This window comes from Solanum pennellii, chromosome 12 (genome assembly GCF_001406875.1).
Source record: "Solanum pennellii chromosome 12, SPENNV200".
Lineage (NCBI taxonomy): Eukaryota > Viridiplantae > Streptophyta > Magnoliopsida > Solanales > Solanaceae > Solanum > Solanum pennellii.
The window spans coordinates 53,571,085-53,586,233 of NC_028648.1; the positions used below are offsets into that span (position 1 = coordinate 53,571,085).

The 15,149-nt window shown below is 39.4% G+C and overlaps 2 pseudogenes; one reads left to right on the plus strand and one right to left on the minus strand.

Annotated features, from left to right (window-relative positions):
- LOC107006358 overlaps positions 1-11,805 on the plus strand; it is a 17,873-nt pseudogene extending 6,068 nt beyond the window's left edge.
- Positions 11,806-12,695: 890 nt separating this feature from the next.
- On the minus strand, positions 12,696-14,874 carry LOC107006359 (annotated as a pseudogene).
- Positions 14,875-15,149: the final 275 nt, after the last annotated feature.

Sequence of the window (15,149 nt, forward strand, 5' to 3'; positions counted from 1 at the left end):
ACCCTCTCCATCAACGGACAAGTGCAGGGCCATCCACCTCTTGGTGGTCTCTCTCAGCGATGGCTCACGCAGAAATTGGCCATCTTTGACAATCTGCCATCGGTAGTCAAACTCGGCAGTGAGAGGGGTCCGATTAGCATCAACATTCTCGCCGTATAGAAATCGGCGGATAGCAGGCAGGGAGATATCAACCGGATCGCCACGTACTCGGACCTGCTCCAGTGGGGCCTGTTTGGCGGGGGAAGCCCGCCTATCAATCTGCGATCGGAGAGTCGCTACGTAGGATGCGTAGAACTCTCGGACCAGCTCTTCACAATAACGTCCCAACGGACGTGCCGTCCACTCCAATCGATGTCTGGTGAAGAGATTGTGGATCTCAGGCATCGTCGGGAGACTTCCCGTAAGGACCCGCCGCTCCAATGTAAGTGTCCGAGTCATAACTCCTTTGTAATTTAGGAACATTGCATCAGAATAGACTTGAAACTGCCCGTCGACACACCACCGGTTGGGCTGGTCAGTAAACGGGGTGAGAGCACGAGCTGGTGAACCGGGTGTGGATTCCGAACTGTCAGCCTCATCAGACGAGGCCGTCGCTGTAGCGGTGGCGGGTGCGGGAACCTCAGCAGATCCGGAGGCTTCCTCCGACCACGAAACTCCTAAGGAGCCAGACGCTCCTTCTTCATTAGTGGCTGACCCAGAAGGTGTACCGGTCAGTGCACTCCTCATGAGACTGGGAGTCAGTGACTACGCCGGACGCCACCTTTTTGGGTGTGGCTCTGGCAGCACATGCAGCACGGGATGGGGTGGAAGTGCCTGGGGGCACGTACTCGGGGTCACGCTCATCATCAGAGCCAATGCCAGGCAGGTAGACGGGGCGACAGACTTCGATCGCCCACGTGCATAGACTCGATCTTGTTTTGGTGCCATAGTCGATAGTACCTGTAAAGGATCAATATTAATACTAGAAGGAGCAAACAAGACAAGCAAAACCATACAAAATAAATAAATAAAATTTAAAATCTAATGACATTTCTATAGTAACAGTGAAACACGACGGGCCCGGTGACCGCTCGTCGTTACTATGACGGACCGTCATGGGGTCCTCGTGTCTTACTTAGACTTTTTTTATATGGAGAACCCTGAAGGAGAGTCTCTGAAAAGTATGACGGTATGTGCAGGACGGACCGTCACAGGTACGACGGTCCGTCGTAGGTGTCCGTCAGAGGACACTTGAAAAAAATATGGAGACCCTTAGGAGAGGGGTCTCTGACCATCATAACGGTCATGCAGGACGGACCGTCGTGGGTATGACGGTCCGTCGTACTTGTCCGTTTGAGGACACTTAGAAAAATAGAGAGAGACCCTCAGGAACAGGGTCTCTGACAACCAGAACGGTTGTGCAGGACGGACCGTCGGAGGGATGACGGTCCGTCGCATGTGTCCGTTGGAGGACACTTAGGAATAAGTGAGAGACCCTTAGGGTCTCTGACAACCAGAATGGTTATGCAGGACGTACCATAGTGGGAACGACGATCCGTCGCATGTGGCCGTTGGTGGACACTTGGAGAAAATTGGACAGTGGGGTGTTAGGGCTGTTGGAATGGACCCAACAACGTTCCGTCGTGGGTACGACGGTCCGTCATCGGGGTCTCGTTTTGTAACTCAGTGACAGAACTGGGGGTGCCCCATTCATCCCCTATAACCCAAATCGAATTGGTAGTGTTGTAACCTACATTTGTCTAACCCAAATACCTAGTAAACTAGCAATGCTAAAGCACCTATTTCTAGGGTTTTAATAGGGTAATTTCGAGGATTTTTAACCTAGGTCACATAGAATCTTATTTAATAAAATGAACATATCAAGAAGAACTAGGCTAATACTAATTGATAAACAAAAATGCAATATAAATGAGTAGAAATTAGAGACACATACCTGAGAATTTGAGAAAAACAAGAGGAAAAGGTGCTTGGTGTTCAAGAAGACACCCACAGCAGCAGCTCCGACTAGTAGATGAGGACTTTTAGGACTTTGGAGAATTTGGGGAAAATGATCAGTTGAAGAGGGAGATGATTTTGGAAGTTGAAAAGGGAGGGAAATAGGAGGAAGAGTGAAGGAATGGGGTGAAATGAAGGGTTGGGGGTTTTAAATGTTGAATTTTTTAAAAATCCCCAGTCGGGTCAGGTCGGGTACGCCTCATTAATGACGCGACGATTCCACGACGACGGTCCGTCTCATTTGTGACGATCCGTCGTTGGTTCTGTCGCGTGTGCCCTAGTTTGAAAATAACAGAAAGACGTACCTGGCACGACGGATTCATGCGACGGTCCGTCACAGTTGAAATGGTCCCACGTTGTATCCGTCAGTGACTGCTGCAGAGTAATTTTCTGCAGAATTTCCTGGTGATGTCCCTGCAAATTAAAAACCCATTAGTATAAAATGCTACCATTACTAGAAAGAAAAACTATAAGTATTGGGTTGCCTCCCAACAAGCGCCTGATTTAACGTCGCGGCACGACTGAGGACACTTGATCACTCAGACTTCATCAAGATGGTATGCCTCGATCACTTCATTCGCTGATTCAGCATGCCCGAAATAGATTTTTATGCGTTGTCCATTCACCTTGAACCGCACACCCTCCTTAGTTTCCAACTCAACTACTCCATGAGGGAATAGTTGGGTAACCAAGTAAGGACCAGTCCATTTGGACTTGAGCTTGCTCGGAAACAAGCGCAACCTAGAATTAAATAAAAACACCAAATCCCCGACCATAAACTCTCGTTTTTCAATTTTTTTGTCATGGTACTTCTTCATCTTTTGTTTGTATAGGGCTGAGCTTTCATAAGCTTTCAGGCGAAATTCATCGAGTTCATTCAACCCAGTCAACCGTTGTTCTGCAGCTTCGCTCCAATCCATTTTCAACTTCTTCATAGCCCACATGGCTTTATGCTCTAACTCAACCGGAAGATGACAAGCTTTCCCATATACAAGTTGGTATGGTGACATACCTATGGGAGTCTTATACGCTGTCCGGTACGCCCAAAGAGCATCATCAAGCCTCCTTGACCAATCCGTTCTACTAGCGTTCACTATTTTTGACAATATCTGTTTGATCTCCCGATTCGACACTTCAACTTGCCCACTAGTTTGAGGGTGGTAAGGAGTGGACACATTATGGCGAACCCCATATTTCTCCAATAACCCCTTGAACAGTCTGTTGTAGAAGTGGGAGCCCCCATCACTAATAATTGCCCTTGGGGTGCCAAAACGAGAGAATATATTCTTTTTCAAAAATGCAGTGACACTCTTCCCTTCATTGTTTGCGAGGGCTATGGCTTCGACCCATTTAGATACATAATCAACTGCTACTAGAATGTACTTCATCCCATGAGAACTCACGAAAGGGCCCATAAAGTCAATACCCCAAACATCAAATAACTCAATCACAAGAATGGGGTTTAGAGGGAGCTCTTGCTTTCTTGAAATACCGCCATCTCGTTGGCATCTGTCACATGCTTTAGCAAACCCATGAGCATCTTGATGAAGAGTTGGCCAATAGTAACCACATTGTAATATCTTATGAGCGGTTCGGATACCACTGTGATGTCCACCAACGGGTGAGGAATGGCATGCCTCCAACACACTCAACATCTCACATTCTGGCACACAACGCCGAATAATCCCGTCGGCACAACTCCTATACAAATATGGTTCATCCCAAAAGTACTTCTTCACATCGTACATGAACTTGTTTCTTTGATGAAAGGACAAGTCTGGTGGAACAATATCACTAGCCAGATAGTTCGCAAAATCTGCGAACCATGGGATCAAGTCTTGTGAAGCGGCTAATACATGTTCATCGGGGAAAGTATCATCAATGTCAGTCTTATCCCCTAACTCTCTCATAGCTTCATCCTCTAGACGAGACAAGTGATCAGCAACTTGGTTTTCAGTTCCTTTTCTATCCATCACTTCAAAGTCAAATTCTTGTAGCAGTAATACCCAACGAATCAGCCTAGGTTTCGCATCCTTCTTTGCCATCAAATATCTCAATGCTGAGTGGTCAGTATGCACTATAACTCTAGTACCTAGCAAATAGGAGCGAAATTTCTCAAAAGCAAAAACTACTGCAAGGAGTTCTTGCTCAGTCACTGTGTAGTTCTTCTGAGCTTCATTTAGGGCTTTACTAGCATAGTAGATGGGGTGAAGGATTTTGTTTTTCCTCTGTCCCAGTACTACACCAAGAGCCACCCCACTAGCATCGCACATCACCTCAAATGGACTGTTCCAATCCGGAGAAATAATGATAGGCGCAGACACCAATTTTTCTTTTAGCTCACCGAATGCTTTAAGACAGGATTCATCAAAACAAAATTTACAATCTTTCTCCAGCAGTTTGCACAATGGGTGTGCAATCTTTGAAAAGTCTTTGATGAATCTCCGGTAAAAACCTGCATGCCCAAGAAAGCTTCTCACACCTTTCACAGAGATCGGTGGGGGAAGTCTCTCTATTACCTCGACTTTAGCTCGATCAACCTCTATGCCCTTTTCTGAAATGCGATGACCCAAAACAATACCTTCTTTCACCATGAAATAACATTTTTCCCAATTCAGTACTAAATTGCAGTCTTCACATCTCTTAAGGACCTTAGATAAATTGTTCAAACACCGCTCGAATGAATCACCAATCACAGAAAAATCATCCATAAAAACTTCTATAGTATCTTCCACCATGTCAGAAAATATTGACATCATACATCTCTGAAATGTGGCGGGTGCATTACACAACCCAAACGGCATTCTTTTGAACGCAGAGGTCCCATATGGACAAGTAAAAGTGGTTTTCTCTTGATCTTCTGGTGCAATAGAAATCTGATTATACCCCGAATATCCATCAAGAAAATAGTACCACCCTTTTCCGGCAAGTCTATCCAACATCTGATCCATGAAGGGCATAGGAAAGTGGTTTTTTTCAGTCCATGAATTTAATTTGCGGTAATCCATACACACCCTCCATCCAGTAACCAGTCTCATTGGAACAAGTTCATTTTTTTCGTTGGGGACCACAGTCATTCCCCATTTCTTAGGTACACACTAAACAGGGCATACCGAACTACTATCGGCGATCGGATAGATTACTCCGGCATCCAACAACTTAATGATTTCCTTCTTCACGACCTCTTGCATAGGAGGATTTAAGCGTCTCTGGTGCTCAATACTTGGCTTATGATCAGGACATGAGTTGGATTTTATGAAAGCAAATACCAGGAGGGATCCCAATAATGTCCGCAATAGTCCACCCAATAGCTCTTTTGAACCTTTTTAGCACTTTTACCAAACTCTCAACTTGTTGTTCATTCAGGTCTGATGCAATGATTACCGGCAAAGTGTCACCATTTCCTAAGAATTCATACCTGAGATGAGGTGGGAGAGCTTTTAGTTCTAACTCTGGAGCCTCCTCTATAGATGGTTTCGCGGGTGGAAACTCGCGATTCTTCATATCTAACTCATATTTCTTTGATTTAAACCAAACATCACCTCGATCAAGAGCCGCGACTAATGACTCATACTTTTCAATGCAATCGCTATCAAAATTCTATCACTGCCGCTAATGCTTCTACACCTAGACGTTCTTCTATTTGTGTCTCAGATGTCTCACCGATGTTGTAGGATATAGCAGATACCGATTGGAGCTCACCACTCTGCCTCATGGACCTACAAATGTTAAAGGTCACTTCCTCATTGTTCAACCGAAATTTCATCTGCCACTTTTCCATATCTACTAAGGCTCTTCCAATAGCAAGGAATGGCCTCCCAAAAATGATGGGCACTTCAAAATTGACTTCACAATCAAGAATAACAAAATCTGCTGAAAATAAAAATGACTCCACTTTTACTAGCACATCGTGGAGTATCCTTATAGGCCTTTTCACTGTTCGATCAGCTATCAGTAGCTGCATCACAGTGGGCTTTAGGTCACCCAAACCCAACTTCTTGTAAATCGAGAGGGGCATGAGATTTATGCTTGCCCCAAGATCACATAATGCTTTCGCAAAATGTAATAGCCCGATTGTACAAGGAATAGTGAACGCACCCGGATCTTCTTTCTTTTGTACCGGAGATCTTGTAGCAATAGCACTACAGTGCTGCATTCTATCATCATCCTCAAAAGTGACCGATCTTTTCTTTGTAACCAGAACTTTCATAAACTTGGCGTAACCGGGCATTTGTTCTAAAGCTTCTACCAAAGGGACATTGATAGAAAGTTGTTTCAACATTGTTATAAAACGCCGATATTTACCATCCTCGGTCTTTTTCAATAATCTTTGAGGAAATGGGGGTGGTGGCCTAGGCATGGGAGTTACCTTTTTAGGCACTTCAGCATCTTTTACAGTGTTATCCTCTACTTCACCATTAATATCTACCACATTATCAGTATCTTTTGTCACCTTTTTCTCATTAGTCGGCATAGGTGGGTCAATGGTTTGCTTGCCACCGCGAGTAGTTATTGCCATACAATGTCCATCATTTTTTCGGATTTTGGACAGTGTTGCTAGGAAGAGTGCCCGGTTGCCGTGTGTTCGCAGTCGCAGATAATTGGGCCAATTGTAACTCAAGTTGCTTAATCGATATTGCATGTGTATCGACTTTTTTCCCAATACCCGCTAAATCATTCCTCAACTCTTTATTGTGCTCACCACTAGCATCGAACCTCCTCATCATTTTACGCAACATATCCTCAACTCGCGCCATACTACCTCAACCATCCCTAGGAGTAACTTCACGATTTTGAGGAGGAACATAGGGCCCATTCCTGTCATTTCTATTACCATAGTTACCCCTGTTGAAGTTGTTGTCGCGGTTGTAGTTTCCATGTCGGACATAATGACCCTCACGGTTGTAGTTACCATAGTTCCAACCTTGGTTCCCTTGACCTCGGCGCCAATTCTCCTGATTAGAGCCTTGGGCACTTGGTCGGAAACCCCCCCGTCTGCTCATTTAATGCATAGGAATCCTCCTCATAATAGCACTCATCATTTTGTGGCGGTGGTTTCGACAAGTAGTTGACTGCATTTATCTTTTCTGCACCCCAATGACATGTTTTAGTACCAACCCAAGCTCAATTCTCATCTGAGCCATTTCTTCACGAATCTCATATGTGGCTGGTGTTGTGAGTGGACTGTACTGCGAAGGTATTTCTCTCGGTATCTGACTTCCTCGTACTTCAAGCTTTATTATTCTGGGAGATTTTCAATAATTTTTCAGCAATCTCAGCATAAGGACACTCCCCATAAGATCCACCTGCTATAGTGTCCAACACCGCTTTATTATTACCATACTCTCCTCGATAGAAGTATTCCTTCAGTGACTCATCATCTATACGGTGATTTGAGACACTTCTCAAGAACGAGGTGAATCTATCCCAAGAACTACTAATTAACTCTCCTGGTAGTGCCACAAAGTTGTTCACTCTGTCTTTGTGGTTTAGTTTCTTGGAGACTGGATAGTAGCGTGCTAAGAAAATATCCCTTAGTTGGTTCCAAGTGAAAATTGAGTTGCACGGGAGCTCAGTGAACCATATAGCGGCCTCTCCCATTAGTGAGAGAGGAAATACTCTGAGGCCTATTACATCCAAGTCCAAGTCAGGCCTCCCTACACAGCTTTTACACACTGCCTTTACCTTAGCTATATGGGCATGTGGATCCTCAGAAGGTAGCTTGGAAACAAACCTCTCGCAGTGAGCATTTGCATCAGGCTACTAGTTACCATAAAGGTGTGACCTGGTGGTAGAGGAGTCAAGACAAGTGGCCCAACGGAGTCTGCTATGTTATCATAGCCTCTGTAGTATGCTTGGGGCGGTGGAGCGGGATTTTGTCCCCTCTGTTGGTGTTCACACGGGGCATCGGGTAACAACTGACCATGAACATCAACCGGAGCTGGGATGTTCTGGTTTGGATCATCATCATTGATTCCCATGTTTCGATTCATGTTGCGTAGTGTACGCTCTAATTCGTGATCGTAGGGAAACAAGGGTTTTCTTCCTCTCCGTGTATTTGGCATACAAGTAAGATGGTTATGCAAGAATCAAAAACAATAAAACAAAGTAAAATCAAGAAAATATCAACTAAACTATAGTAATAAGTTTAAATTAATCTAAAAGCTACTTTCCCCGGCTTCGGCGCCAAAATTTGATACGCTCAAACTTACTTCTCAAATAAGAAGTAAAGCGGTCGTGTCAAGTAAATAACCCAACTAGTGAGGTTGGGATCGTTCCCACGAGGAAAATAGTTTAGACTTAACTTCAATCTATTATTACTATTGTTCAGTCAAGTCAATTACTTCCTTGGAAAGCAAAAATGATAAAAATTGGGGTTTCTATTCCTAAATAAATGAAAATAACTAGCGAAATAAAAGGAGACAACTAACAACTTCGAATGTTGGAGTTTAATCAATTAATCAAAGTAACTAGGGTTTACATGTTCCCCACAGGTTCATAACTTGATAAGTCTAACTATAACAATTCTTTCCTAGTATCTTGCATGCAAAGTGATAAGTTATGTATTTCTAAATCCTTGGTCCGGCATCTAGAAAATCTCACTCCGCACCTTGGTCCGGCTACGTGTGTTGCTATCCTAACCCTTATCTTTACCTCATATTAAGCATCGTATTCGATATTTGACTAAGTTATTACCTCGTACCAATCAATACTAGCCTATTAGATAGTATACACTAAATCTATGTTGATAATTCTTTTCCTATTATCTATATCCTTGGTCCGGCAAGTAGCATTAAGGCGAGTTATAACGTTGGCCATCCGTTAAAAAGACTTCTATGGGAAAGAATTATCAATACATGCAAGACACTATTCTAGAATTGTTATTTTAGTTAGGTTTTACCTCATTATTTGCCTATGGTTCCCACAACCCTAGTTATGCAGTTTAGTTACCCATAGTTATAATCACAATATTCAAATATATGGTATAAGAATTCATGTACTTACTTCAATGAGAAAGAGTAAAATCCGAAAGTTCGCTTGATTAATCAACAAAAATCACCAACAATCAATTAAAAGAATCTCAAAGTAATCAAGAATCTATTAATAATCAAGGGCCTAACCAAATAATCCAGAGTCTAACCTCAAAAATGAGGTTTTTTGAACTATTTATAGAAAATAAAAACCTAATTAAACAAGGACTCTATTTGCTGGAAATCTGTCAAAACGCGGCTGGATCGACGGACATCGCGACGGATCGTCGTGGTCACGATGGACCGTCATGGACTCCGTCGTCCCATACTTGATGAAATTTTATTCTGCTGCTCTCTTCATTACCCTCGACGGCAGGTATGACGGACCGTCACAGGCATAACGGTCCGTCGAGGGTGTCCTTTCCAAAACACTTGAACTCTTGGAATATGGGTACTGGGACAACTTCTCTGAACTTCATGACGAACCTGCAGGACGAACCGTCATGGACACGACGGTCCGTCACACTTTCCATAACCCCACACTTGATCAGACTTCCCCATCTTCCTTCAGCAGCTGCACTACGCTGCCACCTACGGACCGTCACGAGCATGACGGACCGTCACAAGCTCCGTAGGTGGTCTCTTCTGCATTTCTTCGCTCAAAAACCTCCGCATTCATCTTTGGACAGATTTCCTGCAAATAAGGAGAAACTTATATAAAAATTAGCACAAAAAGGCTTTTGGACACACTGAACTTAAGGAAAAAGTATTAATAATACCGTGAAACCACAGTATATCACGTATCAGCACAAATTATATTAACAATTTTTATTTAAAAACAGCATATTCAGGATGGTGACGCACATCAATCGCACCAATATTTAAATGAACATATCATGGAACAAGATGGTGATGACAATGTTCAACACAACATCCCTCATATTTTGCCCGAAAAAACAACAATGGATGCATCGGTAGGTTTTTCAATTTTGATTTATGACACACCATTTCATTACACACAAATTTATTTTAAAAATCATTATATCATATTATACAGGAATCTTCCACTTCAACAACAATATCGCCATCAACTCAAGCAGCAATAGATGCACTTATCAAAGATTTGGGTAAAGATCCTACTAATGCTAGACCATTATATTCTTACAATCCACAGAATATAACTAGCAGCCAGTACTTGTTGACCGACAGTCAATTACCCACTGACATTCCAATAACTGAGATTGGAGTTAGAACTGATTCAGTCACTCCTGTGCATAGAAACAGAATGCATTCGAGAAGGATTCAATCTCCATATTGTACTTCTTTTGGGTCAAGCGAGAAGGGAAAAGAGAAATTGAAGGATATGGCTCGACTCCATTTCCTGTTCGAAGGATGTGGCATTACAAATCAAGTTTCGCCGAAATTTATTAAGGATTACATGAATTGGTTGTCAAGGGGGCTCCTAAAAAATCATAACAATAAGTAAGTTTTATACATTATTTTTGCAAGTGTTTGGGGTAATGATTTTTTATATAACTAATTCATGATACTTTGTTTTATAAAAATTGTAATTAAGTGACTGTTATGTATCATGTATATATACTCAAAATTATGTATCATATATGCAGAAACCCATCAGACGATAAATACAGATCAAAATCTTCTTCTTTTGGATTTACGATGATGGACTTTGTTGTTGCTTTTTCAATGAACAAGAATTGGTTCTATGCCATGTCACAGCCAAACAAATGTTGGTCTGATGAGGTAAAAATCTTAAACTAATTATCAAATATGTATTAGTCACACTTATATTATTATAACATGATACATTCTGTAGAAGTATCATACTATTTAATTAGCAAATTTTATGATAAATTTTTTAATAATTATATTTTATTATATTGTTTAGATGTATATAATTTCTTATTATGTTTTCATTTTGTTTATAGCACATCGATTTGATTTTGTACTACCTTCGTAAAAAAATCAAAACTTTGCAGCATGGATCAATACAGATACACAACAACCCACTGCTTGTTCATGTCACATGTAAAAAATTGTACATGATAGATATTACATGGACGATGATGATGATAGTCTTAGTACACAAGAACATGTTGATCGCGCCTCAGTTGTATCTGTATATGAGAGGTCAATAATTAACATCATCAAAGGTTTTGGAATCCCAGCTGTTTTACCATGGCATCTTGTAGATGAGGTCTACATCCCAATTAACTGCGATCAAGAATTCCATTGGGTGCTGGCAGTTGTGGAGTTGAAAAAATGGGTGATAAGAGTTTTTGACTCATCAATATGCACAAGAAAAAAAGCAATTCCTCATGAGATAAAAATGTTGTCTAAAATGCTTCCTTCTTACCTACTGGACAGTGGATTCTTTGAAGAAACTGAGCGCACAAATTTTGCTGATTGTCATGCATACAAAGACAACATTACTGGTTCACTTCTGGAGCCTCAAGTTCCTTTCATGATTGAATTTGCACAAGACATTGCTAAACAGGATTGCGATAGCCTGTAAGTATCAAGAATTTTTCGTTTGTCCTTAATCATGTATCATTAAGTTTTTAATTTTTATTCTGTATTTTTTTGTAGAGACTGTGGGTTATATGTTACTGCATTTGCCGAGTATATGAGTGACCAAATCAATATATCATATGCTGATTTTAGTCCTGATTACCTACGTCAAAGATATGGATCATTGCTGTGGAGTTATGACAGTGAGAAGGCTAAGTGCAGATATGTTAGTGACAATGATGATCCACCAAAATCTAGGGGCATAGTCACACCACCACCAGAAGAAGATCTAGTTCACATTGTGTAGCATTTATGATTAAACAATGTTTTAATGTTATATTTCTTGTTTTGACACGTTATTGAACAAGTATTTTGATGTTTTTAATGTTATTTTTTTGGTTTTGTCAATTTTCATGAATATTTTTTTTGTTACACTATGAAACAAGTATTTTTGTCTAGAAAATATAAATATCAGACATATTATATCGTCACACAGGGTTAATAAAGTACAGTCAAAGTTTTTTTTAATTAAACATAGAAATAAATAGTTTATTTGAAAACTAAATTTTACATGATACTTAGTTACAATGAATAGCATAGTTGTATGAATTGCGATAATTTTGTAAAAGTAAAGTTATTTACTGTATATTTCAAGTAAAACATATCAAAAAAAGCATTCCACAAGTTAAATAATATAAAATTACATGATACATGATTTATAGTCATTGTAAAGTACAAACTAACCTCAATAAGTGTTTTCTTTTTTATTTAATGGAGATGATACATTGGGCAAAGCAAATGATACATGTGTACTAAGTTACCCAAACACACGTTTATTTTTGTAAAAAATTAAGGAATCCCATAATGTAATACAATAATTAAAAGTACATGATACATTGGCTAAAGCATATGTATCATGTACTATATGTTACCTAATAATCCTTAAATTTATATCTCTTAGTGTAACATAAAATTTATAAAATTTTATATAAAAAAGAAATATTGACACAAATATATTTCTCAACACCAATAATAACAAAGTATTTATAATCAAAAGAGCGACTTAAAATTTAAGTAACACAGGTTATTTATAAGTTTATTTATCAAAACCAAAAGTGTTCAAATTGCAACTGTAATGAATGCTGAAAATCATTAAAATGTTTACGTCATAAATTATTCAAAAAAAAAAAGATATCTTAGAAACATTACGACTAATTCACTTCTCTTTTGGGTAGAAAGTACAAGTTCTTCTGTTGTGTCCTTCTTGTCCACATTGTCCACAACAGTTTGTGTTCACCGAAATCTTTTCATCTGCATTCTTTCTTCTTCTTTTTCTTGGTCGTCCAGATGATCTTCTGTATCTAGGTGGATACACAGTTTCAGCTACCACATTATTAGGATCTGACCAATCTTCCTTATATTGGTACCATTGGAATTTCATATGTTTTTGCCAATGCATCAGGCTTGTAGTAATCAGAGCAATACGGATTCATATCTGTGACATTCTTTTTTTTCAAATACAGCGATTGCATGTGAACAAGGTATCTCATCTAGTTCAAATCTACCACAAGAACATATTTTTCGCTCAAGACAAACAATATATCTTCTTCCAGATTCATAAACTGGGAAAATAAATTCAGATGATGGAACAACCTGTGTACATTAAAAATTTTAAATATATAATTTTTAAAAAACAAATCATGTTCAAACTGCAGATGATACAATGAATTAGATATAAATAATATAAAGTATTATATAATGATACATACCTCCATATTTGAACTTTTAGCCGCGTTTATAATCAACAATTCCTCAAATTTTCTCCCTAATGTGTCCTTTGTGTGTGAGGCTACTTCTCTGTTTTTGCAATGCAAGAACCAAAAAGAATTCTAACTTCGTCCAAGAATTTTAATATAGTTAATTGGCGTGCTTCAACAAGACAACCATTGATACATTCTGCAATGTTTGAAGTCATCATTCTACCTCTGTTTACTGTTGCATGAACTCTTGACCACTTTTCGTAACCTGCATCTTCAAGGTACTCCTTAACCCTGTGATCAATTCTATCAACCTTAGCCATCAACTTATCAAAATCTTCCTTTCTATATGTCTTGGTCATAGAGTAGAATAGATCACTTATGGCCTTTCTGCTCCTTTTGAAGTTTCCACATACATTCTTCCAAAGATGTCAGATGCATGCATAATGAGGTACATTTGGGAACACATTGCTCACACTCTTCATGATACTCTCATTTCTATCTGAAACAACACACATATATTTTCTCTCGCCAAATGCATGTTTGAATTGTTCGAAAAACCATGTCCACGAACAATCATTTTCGGTGTCAACAACACCATATGCCAATCGAAATATGCAACCTGATTACACACACATTATATCATTTGATACGTAACATATAAAAACACATCATAACTATAAAAAAAATACCTGCGCCATCAAGTGTGCTTGCTGATACAAATGTCACTTTGTAAGCTCCACTCAGATGTGAACCATCCACAACAGCTACTGGTCTGCAGTAATTAAATTCCTTAATTAATGGTCTTAAGGCGATGAACAGATACATAAATTCATCCTCTTCAGTCTTATGCATTCTTATATAAGAATTTGGATACACGGTTTTTAACATGTGTATGTATCGCGACAACCGTCTATATCTTGCAGATGGTTTTCCCCTAATCATGGAGAGTGCGCGTTCTTTAGCACGTCATGCTTGCTGGTAAGATATTTGAACCCCATAATATTCTCTAATATCATCAATTATATCTCTTGGAGAATAAATTCATTTATAATTGACCAATTTTGGAGCAGTAACTCCACTTACAAATCCGAGTGTTGTTTGGACCTTGGTTAATACCCTCTCCCTCATCGGACACGTGTGTTCACTATTGAAACTTCTAACAATGAATATATCAGATTTTTTCCTGTAGTACGCCTTCATAGTCCAACCACATTTGTCTGAAAAGCATACCAACACATAGCTGCGTACATTTTTTAAGCATATTAATACTTATAGCAATTGCATCATATAATATATTCAACAATAATGTTTAAAGTAATCAAACAATGAATTACACAAAAAGTATCTACCAGTTTTTAAAAAAATTATTTTTTACACGTATCAGAACTTTTTGATANATGACCTATCTTCACATCTAGACTATCTGAATTGATTATAACATTTGTAACTCCAACTTCTGGATTTTCATATGAATCAAATAATCTAGATTCAACCATTGCCAAAGCCTCTGTATCATGTGTTGTGCCTTCTACACACGTAAGTTCTCCACATGTTCCATCAAAGTTATGTACAGTACCACCAATCTTTTCAATTGTGTCAATACATAATGGATACATTGAAAATCCAGGCTCATTTTTTTCAGTTCTAAATATAGTTTAACACTCATATCGTTCTTAAGCTTCATCGGACAGAAGTTACCTTCTACAATGTAACAAATTTCAATATCTTTCCTTGATACATCGATATCCAACTCGGCTGCAATTGCTGCTTTGAGATTAGAAAACGAAATTGAATCTCCAACAACGATTCCGTCGATTTTGTAACTTTCATACTGTAATTCGTTCACCCAAATTCCGGAATGTCTCATCAAAATTGATGTATTCATCATGAA